This window comes from Cygnus olor, chromosome 9 (assembly GCF_009769625.2).
Source record: "Cygnus olor isolate bCygOlo1 chromosome 9, bCygOlo1.pri.v2, whole genome shotgun sequence".
NCBI lineage: Eukaryota > Metazoa > Chordata > Aves > Anseriformes > Anatidae > Cygnus > Cygnus olor.
Genome location: NC_049177.1, coordinates 20,965,079 through 20,978,193, shown reverse-complemented (window position 1 = coordinate 20,978,193; position 13,115 = coordinate 20,965,079). Strand labels below are relative to the sequence as shown.

Below are 13,115 nucleotides of genomic sequence, written 5' to 3'. Positions count from 1 at the left end.
TTTTTAGTTTTCTTTTGGAAAAAGAAAAAAAAAAAAGCCTTAATGTATCTTTTTTTGTTCAGTACTCTTATTTTGTGATAGACATAAGTAATGGCTCATTCAGTGCAAAATCAGAACTCCTTACATTTTTCTTGCTGTGATAAGGGCACACTTGCCATTATTACAGCTGCATTGTCCACATTGCCACAGTAAAGGTTTTGTCAGCACTTCCACTCTAAACACTATTTTCACTCACTATATTTAACCTGTTTATAAAAATAATAATAATAAATTGGACTCTGGGCTGAAATTTGGCAAGGGAAACAGTGTTTTATTCAGAGTAGTTTGCAGGGATTTAACCATATTACTCTAATTGGTCTTTGAGGCTGAAACTCACTTATTAATTGTTTACGTGGTACTGAGTACAACAGAGCACTAATCTCATTAGCCTATAGACAGAAGAGAAATATTAAACTGTGTTAATAATTACTGCTCACAGCTATCAGACAGCCAGCTCACTAGGTGCTCTTATGCAAAGGCTTTGGCTTACCATGTAAAGTCCGATTTCTTCTATTGCCAGTAATAGCTTATGCAAGTTAACTAACGTTGAAGGTAAAAAGAAGCAGAATGTAAGGAACAAATTCTGGTTAAAATACTTAATATCTCTTTAAGGATAATTTACACAAAGATATGGGAAATCTAGATTAAAATAATCAAGAGAAGTTTTGACAAGATATGTTAATAATGTTGTCATCAACAGTAAATCCCTGTTCCTGCCAACTCTGGATAATCTTGGGTAGCAATGGAATCTCCTTCCTCTCCCTCATGAATCTTTTCCCATCTTCACTGTAAGTTTTGTCTGTCTTTTTTTTTCCTGCTTGCCTTTCTTTAAGTAAGGATCTGTACAGCCATGTTCCCGGAGAGCCAGCATGAGTGGTTTCAGAGGCTGGTTATCCCGGCTGGCCAACACTGCCCTTCCCTGCTCTTGCTGCAGCTCTCCGAATCAGTGCTCCTGGGGTATTCCTGTGCAGACTAGAACAGCTCAGGGTAAAGAGATCCACAGAGGTACCTGGGATCTGAGTGAGTCCATTTCATGAGGTACTGAAGCAGGCTAGAAGCACATACCATGAGTTAGTGGCCCCCAACATGTCAGCCACAGGAGAGAGGGGACTGGATAGGCAAGGCTGGGAAATTCCTGCCCTCACCGTCTTCATCATAGCATATGTATTTATGTGGTTCCTTGGCTTAGCCAGTACCATATGGTTTGCCACGTTGCTGTCAATCTATAACCAGCAGTAAGGCACATTTTTGAAAGTTTTAAGGAAGTATTTTAATAGGTTGTAGGACTCACTGAAATGGGTTAGCCAATCTCATGAGAGTTAAAGAAAGATCTTAATATTTTCCATCGCTCTGGGGCTTTTTCCCCTCCATGTGTTCTTTAAAATATTATTTTAAAATGTTATAATTTTGAGTACTACAGCAGAAGTTAACTGCCAACAGTTCCACACAAAGTTAGAGACCTCAATTAACTATTTACTGCTATAGGGATGCTCAAGGATTTTGTTAACATATTGTTTGAATAAAATGAGAGCTGTCAAAGGACAGCAAGCTAACAACTACAATTATAATTTAAAATCAAGAAGGAACCCAAATCTCCCCAGCAGCGTATCTCAGGGCAGTGAGGCAAAGCGAATACAGACGAGAAACATCAGTGATCTACTGACATCCTGGAGGAAGGCAAAGGAAGATACAGTGCACAGTGAGGACTCAGGATATGTGGTGGGTAACTAGTGTGACTAAGGAAAAATGAAGAGAGACAAATTGAGGATGTTTTCTGCATATGTTTTTTAGGCACTGTGTAACTGTCTTCCTTACATTCCCTCCCAGTGAAATACTTCCTCTAAAAGTGTGGGAGGAAAATACTGAGAAACAAAAGACACAGCAGAGAGAGCATTTCAGCTTGGCGTAATGATGTCATCCTATTAGCACAAAGCCCCGCATTGTCAATTAGGAAAAAAAGGTCAACACTGTGTCTGACAGGGATGTGAAGCCTGGGCAACCTTCCTCGATTGGATTCGGCAGCTCAGCACTGCAGGAGCAGAGTGGTTCATTTTCATAGCTAAAGGGATGCCGAGAGTGAAGACGGAGAGAAAACGGAAATTTTAAAATGGTAAAGGTTTCTGCAGCAGGCTCCTGAAAAGTGGAGTTGTGAGAACAAATAATTCCTCTGTGTGAGGAACAAGGGTGTATGTGTGAGCCTAAGGTATAAACAGACTAGCGAGCTTAGGGTAATCCTTAAATGAAAAGGAATGCAAAGATTGGTCCTAGAACTGAGACGTTGTGCTGAAAAAGCTCGTTTTTTTTTTTTTTTTTTTTTTTTTTTTTTTTTTGTACTGCAATATTTCCTAATTCTGTTGGGAAGACAAGAAAGCAATTTTTGAAGAGATTACAAAGCAAATGTCCAAGTGTCCTACTTGCTCTCATTCTGAAGGAGATGAAGAACTATTGATTTTCTGAAAAGATTGCTTTGAAATGGTAGGAGCTGAGTACTTCTAAAGAACGAGTGCAGAGGGGCAAAGTTTGGTTTAGGAGGGTTGCTGCAGACTGTGCTGTGGGCTTGATTAGATCTGCCAACATGCTATTAAGAGGTCTGCATCTCAGAGCTGCTCTGGGCAGCCCTGCTTTCAGGACGAGGCAGGAATTCAATGAGAGCTCACAGTGCAGAGAGCGCTCTTTTCACTTCACAAAATAATCACATTCCTATGGGACCAGACCCAAGGAAAGCCCGAACCTAAAGGAAACATTAGCAGACCTATAACCACTTCCATTACGTATTGTGTGGTGCACAAAACATATCAGCTGTCAGATCCACAGTGAAGAAGAGGCCTGACACCTTGCACAGCACTTAGATCAAATGCTTAGCAAGCAAGATGTGGCTGGAGATACAGATTCTTTTCTTGCTCTAGCTATACCATGTTACCATGATCAGACCCAACTCTAGTCACTGATCACCACCCAGGATGCGTGTCCCCTCATTGTCTCCGCAGTTCTGCTCCTTAACTCGTGTTAATTGAAAAGAACTGTTTTAGGTGAGAACTACCATTTTTGCTATTGTTGTTTCTGTTCACCAAACACAAAACCCTACTGCTACCTCCTGTGATGTTTTATTTGGGAAAACATTAGCTGCAGCATCCAAGCTCCTAATTAGGACCATCCCATTTTGACAAAGATAGCTTTGGTAGTGATCCTTCCCTTTGGGTACACTACCTGTGTAATTAGAATAAAGCTGGGGTGTACTGGGACTTGGCACCGAGTGCTAGAGCTCTGTAAGTCATTCATTTTATTGGCCACTTAAACAAAAGGTAGTATCTTATTTTTTACTCTAATAGTAACACACAAAGCTACCTAAATCAACAGTCAACCAAAAGAAGCAACAAGGAGAAAAGGAAGGAATGAGAATGGGAAGAAGAAAAGGGAGAAAGAACAAAAATGATAAGGAAGTCATTGAATCGGGGTCTGAGAAACAATCAGATGAAAAAGGCCATCACATTAAGATGCAAAGTGAATTTTTGTGGACTGAGGGACTGTCTTCCTTCTGAATGTCCTCCCACATTGCTCCCATTCCCTGCAGGGAGAATCTTCCTAGGTAGATGTTGTTAACTGGAATTCCTTTTTCTTATCTTTTATTGTTGTGGCTTTTATTTCTTTGGTGCTATTGTTTTTTATGACTGCTGTATCTGATTTCCAATGTAAGAGCAATAAATGGAAGAAAAAGAGTAAAAAGAGTAGAGTACAGCCCAGGGTGATGGAACAGTGCAGGAGACAGCAAGTACTGGCAAGTCCTTCCTGCTCTTTTCGTAATGAGGATGCTTTGCAGCAGGGGATCACGGAGACTGCAGCTTAAATGAGAATTGGGGAAATCTTAAAGACCTAGTCCAGATATTCTGCTGGCATAAATTAACACTGATCTGTCCCAAAGATTTTAGCAGGTCTGAAAACATGGAAGCTGATGGTTCTTTTGAGCACAAACTGGTGCCTAAGAGCAGAAATTCATCCCTGCAGAGAAGACCAGGCAAACACTATAACTTTATATCTCAACTAACAAAACTAAGTTGTCTTTTGCCAAGTTAGCTACCTTTTGTGACCCCAGCAATACAATTTGTCTTGAAGCTTCTACTCAAGTGACCCTTAAAGGCAGTATTGGAATTCTTCTGCTTGGGTTATGGAGGCTAATAAAGAGTCTGATAACTGGTGGGAGGGCACTGAAGCATTCACGCATAAGAAATCATATGCACATCTATAACCTGATATTTTTCTGATGTCATGAAAAGAGATGCAGAACTACTGGTGCTTAATTCTCTGAAACTTTCAGAACTGTTTCTAGACTCAGATATCCCTGCAGTGAGTGAGTGATGGTAAAACAGGATGTTTATAAAAAAAACCAAACAACCCAAAAACATCCAACCAAGCAACCAATCAAAGAAAAAGCCCCAATGAGTGAAGTGGAGAGGTTTCTTTCCAGACCAACAAGGCTTTCTATTTACCTGCAACATGCTGTCTTAACAATTACTGTTCACTGAAGGTAAGGGCTAACCTGAGACCTAATGCTGGCTTTATTGATGGGGTTGTATAGCAGTGAAAACTCCAGGGTGCACAGGATAAGAAAGAGCGAAAAACTTTTCTGGTGGCAATAAGAGCTGTTGAAATAACCAAAGTGGCATCATCAGGGACTAATCTGCCTTGGAGTCAGCTTGATTAAAAATAACAGACAACAATTTTCTTATGACTCCAAAATTCAATTGAATAACTCCATCTGTTATACAATACTACTCTGTCATACAGAATGTTGAAAGCCCTGTTCAGGCATAAACTAATTAATTTTCATGGCAGGACCAGTCCTGTGAGGTGCAGTGCTTCTCCAATGTACGAGAAGCCGAGGGAGCACAGGAGCTCACAGGGTGAGGCTGAATTTCCCATTAGATATGTAATTAAATACTATGGGTCCCACTGGGAGGCAGAGATATTAAGCAGAGGTATTAAAAGTTAGCCATAGCTGAGCATCAGTCCCTCCCTGGCTCTGGATTTAGGGCCCAACGGTGGCAGCTATCAGTGACCCATCCTCTGCAGAGCAGCGCTGCAGTTGCCTTATACTGATGGTATACCTCCAAGGGGTTTCATCTGAGCTACACACACAGACCTAGGCAAAATGTAAGGGTCAGAATTTATGATAAAGCACTCGGAGTTTATCTATCCACCTCCTGATTTCACTAGCTGCTGTAGCAAGTACTCAAGTTATGCTTATTCCATTTCTCACAGTGTGGAATAATGAATTTTAAGTATTCCTAGGCAAAAGAAGCCTGGGAGGAAGGAAGAAGAGAAAGGCAGAAAGATTAAAAAAACTTACATGACACCAGGAGAAGCACATGCCAGTAATTTGAGGATTATATTCATTAAAAATGTATTTTAATACTTTCCAAAGTCATCATTACAAACCTAGAAAATTTAGAGTTGGTGTTTCTAGAACTTTTTTAACCCTTGCATTACAGCCATGCATGCCACCCCTAATTGCTTTGTAATTTGACATGTAATGGTTTAATAGTGGCAGCTGAAGCAAACCCAGTAACAACTGAGAGCTAAAGCATGCAGAGATGAGAGCTCCTGACAGGCAGAGCTTCAATTCAGCAACTCTGTACGGCCAATAGAGCTGTAACATAAAAGTTAGCAGGAAAGAAAAGGTTGTGGAAAAGGACTGGCTGAAATAGCTCAGATTAACATTCAAGGCAGTTCTTTTGCTTTGACACCTTTTAGGTTCTTAGTATGGCTTCTGGTTTTAATTTCTTCTTTTAGTTTGGTGTCTTCATTTTCCAGTGGGAAAAAAAATGCCTTTTGTTCAACTGATTTAATCTCTGTGAATGTTTATTACCTCTGCGGCATTATTTTTGTCAATATAAATTTTAACCTTGAAGTGCCTCTGGAACGGTAGGGAAATTCTTTTCCCTCCCTCAGTGAGCAGAAATGTACACAGCATAAGTACTATAGGTGCAAATTTCCCATTGGAGTTGTGTGAGCAAACCTCTGACATGCTTATGTGAAGCAACATGGCTTTATAAGAGCCGTGACAGCCAAGGGAAATCCAGTGGCAGTTGTGAGCCACTGGCAAACAGCAAAAAATCCTGATCCAACAATTGATTCTGACATGTTTTTGTTCATTTTGTTAAATGTGTGCTTGGTTCTCGCCTTTATTTCCTATAAACCACACCTGGACTGAAGCCAGCGCCATCACAGAGTAATGCTGATTCTGTAGTCCATGCTTTTGTAACCTTTAAGTTTCACTACTCTAATGTTTTATTTTATGACCTTCCTGAGAAAATTCCGCAAGGCTTCAATGGATGCACAAGATTGCAACCTGAATTCTAACTTGCAATAAGGTGACTGACCACGTTATGTCAGTTGAAAGAGAACTGTATCCGTTCCTTTTATTCAGCTGATTTTGCCAGGAGAAATCAGTAGTGTTTGGCAGGGCTACGCCTGGGATGTGAACACCACAGTATGATCTTTGCCATTAGTAGGGATCTTCCAAGGCATTCTGTTTGCTCCAAAATTTAGATTTAAAGCAAAGCAGGGGTTTATAATTGCTGTGTGTCCTGACTACAGGCTACTTTTGGCCAGAAACCCAATCTGTTGAATTAATGGGCTTCTGTACATTCAGATTTGGAAGGTGAATGAAGCTTGGCTTCTTTGTATCATCCGTTACTGTAAGTCGTTCTGGGAATGGTTCTTCTGAAGGTCTTACAAGGTGGCTATGGAAGACCAAATGATGTGACTTATTCATCTTGCTTTTACATTACGTGTGAAACTTTGTTTCAAAATCATTTAATGTTCTTTTTCCCCTAATTTCACAGAACTAACAAGAACCAAGGTTTCAGTTGTCCTTCCCAGGTGGAGGGTTAGAAAATAGGGTGAGGATGGTGACAAATTCTTTTGGGATCGCCAGAATCTGGGTTTGCCCAGCACTTTGCTGCTGCAATTAATTGCTGTTCATACCCTCGATATGTTGTGACTGGAAACATAGGGATGGGTGCTGTACTTGCACCATCCTCTGTACCTGCCTGCAAGACACATGACAGCCAAGTGTTTTAAGGTGGCAGCCCAGCAGTTTGTCACCTCCTGCCCAGAGGCATAAATATCACTTTAAATACAAAAAGCACAAAAATGCTCTTGTACACCCATATCCCTGACTGCAATGTATCTTTTCTTCTTTTTGATGCTCTGTTTTCCTGACTGTTAGTGTCTTAATGTTGAACAACCCCAAATTGTTCATTTGGCAAAAGCAGCATTTGTTGCTGTTGGAGTGACTCAGGTTTGCAGAAGACAGCAAACTCCAGGTTTTTCATTTGTGAGGCTAAGTGAAGCCATTAAAGCTTTAACCCTCAGTTATTCTCAGTAAGGCGTCATTTTAGAGCATGCTGGAATTAAGCTAATAAATAAATAGAAAGAAAAACTAAAGCTAAAGCCAGGGACTTTGAGCAGGGCCTGCTTTGCATCCTGGCTTCTGTGAATTCTTGCTGCAGCTGCTCTTGCAGCTGCATTATTTTCAACATCAATCGGAGTGATGCTGTGTAATAGCCTCGTTACAGAGGGACTAAAGAGCTAACAGAATCCTAAAATCTTCAGACTTTTTATAAAATTTACATTCTGAAATACCATACTTAAACTATTTTTCAATGTTTGAATTTAAATGGGCACAATTAGTGTTGATTTTTATTTTGTTTTTGAACCGGTAGTTATTGCATTGAGCAAGTATTCCTCATGGTCACGGTCCTGCAAACACACACATGCAGCATCTTAATTTTATGGAAGTGAGTAGGCTCACAGAGCCACATAACATTAGACATACAAACAAGCAGTTACAGGGCCAGGGCTTACACTGTAATAAGGAAATGCTGAATGCAGCAATACAGTTCATATTGAATTTTCTGTGTATTCTTTCAAAACAGCAGTGATACTTGGATCTTCCTGACTGTTGGCCTGACTTATCATTTCAATCAGTTGCTAAAAGCTCCAATGACTTCGTCAGAGCAAAGATAAACCAATGCAAGCACTTAGAAGGACTCAGCCTTACATCTGTACAGAAATCTCTGCCCAAAAAGGTTCGTTTCTAGTTGCGTTTGAATAATATTGCCACAATATTTCATCTATATTTCCTAAATAGTTTTGCAAGCCTTGGTATGGATATCCTGGCAATGCTACCAATGTGCACAGGAAAGAAAAAAAAAAAAAAAAAAGGTCTTTTAAGAAATAGGCACTATAAAGGGAATGTATCTAATAAAATACTTCATTTATTGATTCTTAATGTAATGTATTACAGTATTATAATTCCTGTAAACAACTACAGAATGAGCAGTGTGCCCACCTTGAAATACAACAGACCTCATCTTATTTAGCATGCTGCTTACAACTCGCCTTCTAGAAGGTATGCAATTAGATGACAATCTCAATTTTTATTTTAAAATAATGTCTCTAGCCCACATGGCTGCAGAAAAAGGCTTAGAAATATAACTCAAGTATCATGTAAAGGCTCAGCAACCAAAAGAAAAGAAATCAAAGAATGTACTTGTTAAAAAAAAATAATAAAAAATCATTCTAATCTGTTTAGATGTTCCTGGTTGCCTGCCTGAGGATGTTTAATGTTTAAGGTTAGCAATATTGAATGAGAGAGGGAGGTTTTATTGTTTGGATACTGTAATAATAGCGACGATTTTTCCCCCATTCTAATTATACTTTACATGCATCTCTGTGGTAAGTACGGGCAGACCATGTGGTTCCGGGGCCTCACAGAGCTAATAAGACTTCAGTTTTCAGTGGTGCATGGATTGACTTACTAATATTTGTGAAACACAAAGGAATTAGAATGATGAACCTCCTATAAATAAATAAATGTATCTCCATTCATTAGCTCAGGAAAGCTCTGTTTTCTTTCTTGAGGTGATTACTGAAAACGCTTTACCATGTGTTTTATCAGCAAAGAAGATGACATTAAGTGGCAATATTTTAAAATTAGTTGCCTTCCATTCTTCAAACTTTACAGGAAAAAAGTTACATTTTCTTTTCAGATTGTATTTCCTCAAGTATAAAACAGATGCATTTGGATAAATAGATTTGGAACATAATATTAAATTAAATGAAGAAATAGAAACATAATGAAATAAAATCCAAGTATCTAAAAAAATTCCTTTCACAGGACTGGAGTGGATACCTAATGTTACTTCTCTTCTTTAGCCTGGTATGAGGATGACAGGTACTCTGTCATCTTCCAAAGTACCCTCTGAGATGCCACTTCTGATCTGAACGAGGATGGGTGTCTGTTCATGGACAAGCAATTGCAAAATCCAGTTAAATATATTAAATCTACTTCTACATTGAGCACATTGTTTGTGCTTAGTACATTTATTACTATCATTAAAATAAAATTAAATGGTGCCATCTGAGATCAGGGCCGTATTATCCTATTACATATTCATCGTACAATAAATACATTTTTGAAGAGACAAAACAGAGGAAAGAAGTATGCTTTGCAGTAAAATGGTGGTACAGAAATGAGACACAGAGACAGAAATCCTACTCAGAGCCACAGCAGATTTAGGAATCACCTCCTCACTGTTACTGTTCCTGCGGTTACCCTGTTTCAGTCCCATTTAAAACTTGTGCTGGGCCAGCTCAGCCCAGCTTTACTTGCCTAGGGGGCTACTGAGGAGCAGCTCTGCTGGTGAAGAGCTCGGGAGGTGGACCACTGGCCCCCTCCAAGCCATTGAGCTTGCCAAGCACATGAGTATACCACATAAGTGTGCACTGGGGTATTCCAGGGCTCTCCTTGATGCACTCAGGGTAAATACATCCTAAATGCTCTACAGCACAGCCTGGCATAGGAGTTCCAGCTTAGCTCTTCTTGTGAATGCTTTCAGCCCAATATTTTGAAAACTGAAGAAATTTAACCTTCTGGAAGGTGTCTCAAAGGGAAATCTCTATCCCTGCAACCTTGCATTTACCACTTGCATCTCAGACTGTCAAGTGTAAGCAGAAGTTTCTTCCCACCTTGGCCCACTGGAGAAGGCGTCTTCATGCTTATCAGCACCTGAGCTCCACTGATGTAAATGAAAAAAGCTCTAAAACAGGTTTAGAGAAGGGTTTTGAGTAAGGTTCTTATTCACTTGTCAAGAGACTAAATTGCTGAACTCACTTAAATCAGAGCAACTTGTTGACATTGCTCTCCAAGGAAATTCTGCAAATGCTTTTAATGCAGTAAAATATGAAGTCTCTGCAACTTCTAACTCAAACAAATAATCCTTACAATTGCAGACCACAAGACAGAGCTGATGGCAAAGAGATGCTGGAGTCATGTTGTCAACCTGGGGCATTGCAAGGGTTCAACAGGAGTTTCAGAACAGACAGTGATGTAAACCTCACAGACACCAGGCAACTTCTCCTCTTATGCGCCAAAGAATCTCAAGACCGGAGGGAGACAAGTAAGAAACACCAAACAAAACAGCACAATTAATCAAGCAACTAATATAAAAAAAACTCAAAACAGAACAAATGTGCCATATTGCCACAAAATGTCATTTTGCAGATAAATGAATAAATTTACTCTCGAGCCAAGGTTTTTTTTTTTCTTTCTCTTTCTTTTTTTTTTTTTCTTTTTCAGTAGCTTCAGCCCTAATGTTTCCTCTGCACATTTGGTTCCCCACGTGCAACTTGGATATGGCATCTACGTTTTCCTACTTTAGCTATGCAGTTGAGGTGAAATGTAGATGTATGATTCATTGCAAGCTATTCCCACTTACTAATCTGCAGCCTCGAAAGTGCAGAGCAGAGCAAAACAATCATGGGGAAAAAATGCAGCAGGGCTAAAGCAACAAAAAGGGGAAAGAAAGAAAATAGAAATACCTAGGGATTCGGTAAGAGGGGAGACACATCAAAGATCTGAGAATAGAGAAATGAGAGAAGAGAGAGGAAGGGGAGGTAGCAGGAGCATGACGAACGTAGCTGGATGAGGAGCAGAAATGATGAAACTGAGTTTCCTGGGCCTTTGATGCTGGGCTCTCTGGTGTCTAAGTGTGCAAGCTCTGAGCAAGGCTTTCCCTGGCGCTGGATCGTTCACAGTGTCTCCCTCGTGTAAACTTTCCTGGTGTCTATTTAGGGGCTTGTTGATGCTACACTTATTTGGAAATAGGGTCCAGGGAGATCCAGCTAAACAATAATTAAGCCTTTTTCCTCAAGGAAAATGTTATAGTCAGAATTAAATGGTAGTGAAAGGAAGCTGCAAAATAGAAGCAAATGTGAAATGAAAAAGGAGAAGGCCCTTCTCCACCTACATCTTCAGGGCTGACTTTTTTAAACCTAAGTGACTTACAAAGATGAAAAAAGCTCTGGATGGGGAGAGACTGGAGAGCAGTTGGTAGAGGTACCTAAGAAGATCCATAATGCTGAATGAGCAACCTAGATAGGGATGGCTGAGATGTAAAGAGTTTGCTTTTAGGTGATGAAAAGAAACAAGGGATTTGGGGTAGTTAGGAGAGAAGAAACCCATTATAGTCTCTGGAAAGTGCTGAGGCTGGACTATAAGTTTGGGTGAGGTAAAGAAAAAGAAAGGCTGTTCCCCTGTAATGCCTACTCCGTTAGGGCTGAAGGTGACAGAGGAGGAGATGTGGGTTTCCTGTTTGACAACAAGGCACCCTCTCCATTGCCTCACAAACTGTTAATACCTGACTATTCCATAAAGGGAAAAGTTCCAGTCTTGTTAACTCAGACCCCACACAGACCCCATCTGTGCATGGCATAGAGGCAGGTGGCTTTCTCACTCACCAGGCAGGTCTTCAGCCACCGGTGACAACTGGGTGCCAGGCGGAATGCGCCAGGGTTCAAAAGACAACATTCCACCCCGGTGTCCTGGTGTCCCTGGAGTCCCCACTGCCCGGTGTCCCACACCTCCCCATGTCCTCACTGCCTGGTGTCCTTGGCATCCCTGCATCCTCATCACCTTGTGTCCCACCGCATCCCTTGTGTCTCCCACATCCTTACCCCTTGATGTCCCCAGCATCTCCATGTCCACACCACCTGGAGTCCCCACTCCATCCTCATCGCCTGGTGTCTCCTACATCCCCAGTGTTCTCTCTATCCCCAGGCTGTTGCCCATGTGCCCAGAATGCCCATGTGCCCACCACCCTTCATCCCCTACTACCCCGCAGTCTGCCACCACCCCTCTGTCTGCGTGCTGAGCCACCAGGCCTGGCCATGATGCAGTGGCTAAAAACAAGGGTGGCAAATCCATGATGGAACGAGTCCTCCTGGGCTAAGCGGCAAGTCCAGCCCTTCAGCCTTATATTGCTTATGATGGGTAATGGCTGGATGCTGGCTAACTAATTGGAAGCCCATTACAAACTTGTTTGAGGTTACTGTTCTAAACACCCTAGTTGCCAGTCAAGATCTGATAATTTTTAAAAAATATTTTAACCATGTGCATCTTAGTATAACAGGAATATGAAACAAACAAACAAAAAAAGCGCAAATATTACAAAAGGTGAAGTAATCAGCAGGCTTATTATAGACACTGTCAGGTTGCTCAGGTCCCTTGATTTAAGTTGGAAAAAAAAAAGAAAGTACCGGTGCAGATGGATTGCTCATAAGATGTATTCAACGTTGCTAGTCCAAACAGCATAATTTTTAAGGCTAAGCATTCCTTGTCCAGCAATGTTTGAACCGAATGCTTTTTATGGATGTGATTAGTTCACGTAGTTGTGTGATTATGCACATGGGATCTGATTCACAGGATTGCTTCTTTCTTCCTTGACAAAGGATAGATGTAAAGAAAGAGCCTAAAAAGGTTTGTGCTGGTTAAAAATATTCATGAAAAGTAAAACTTCAGGTGTAGAAAAGCCACATAAGGAGAAAAAATAGAGTTCCTAGGTCTTCTGAAATTTCTACTGTGCAAAGAGTTTCAGTGTTTAAGGCTCATAAAATAGATTGAGAGTCCAGTGACATACAAGAGTGGATTTTTTTCTCTGCTCTCTGTTTGGCTATATATCAGTAGGTCTTCTAGGCAGAAGAGAAGTCTTGCTGACTGCATCAAAGATTCCTTA

At 40.6% G+C, this 13,115-nt stretch overlaps 1 protein-coding gene across 1 annotated transcript in view; it reads right to left on the bottom strand.

The window, feature by feature from the left end:
* Window positions 1-11,897, bottom strand: part of SPATA16 (spermatogenesis associated 16) — a 92,634-nt gene extending 80,737 nt beyond the window's left edge. Inside the window, exon 1 of the mRNA XM_040567234.1 lies at window positions 11,842-11,897. The gene's annotated coding sequence lies outside the window, so the exon portion shown is untranslated. The remainder of the gene's footprint in view (window positions 1-11,841) is intronic.
* Window positions 11,898-13,115: the final 1,218 nt, after the last annotated feature.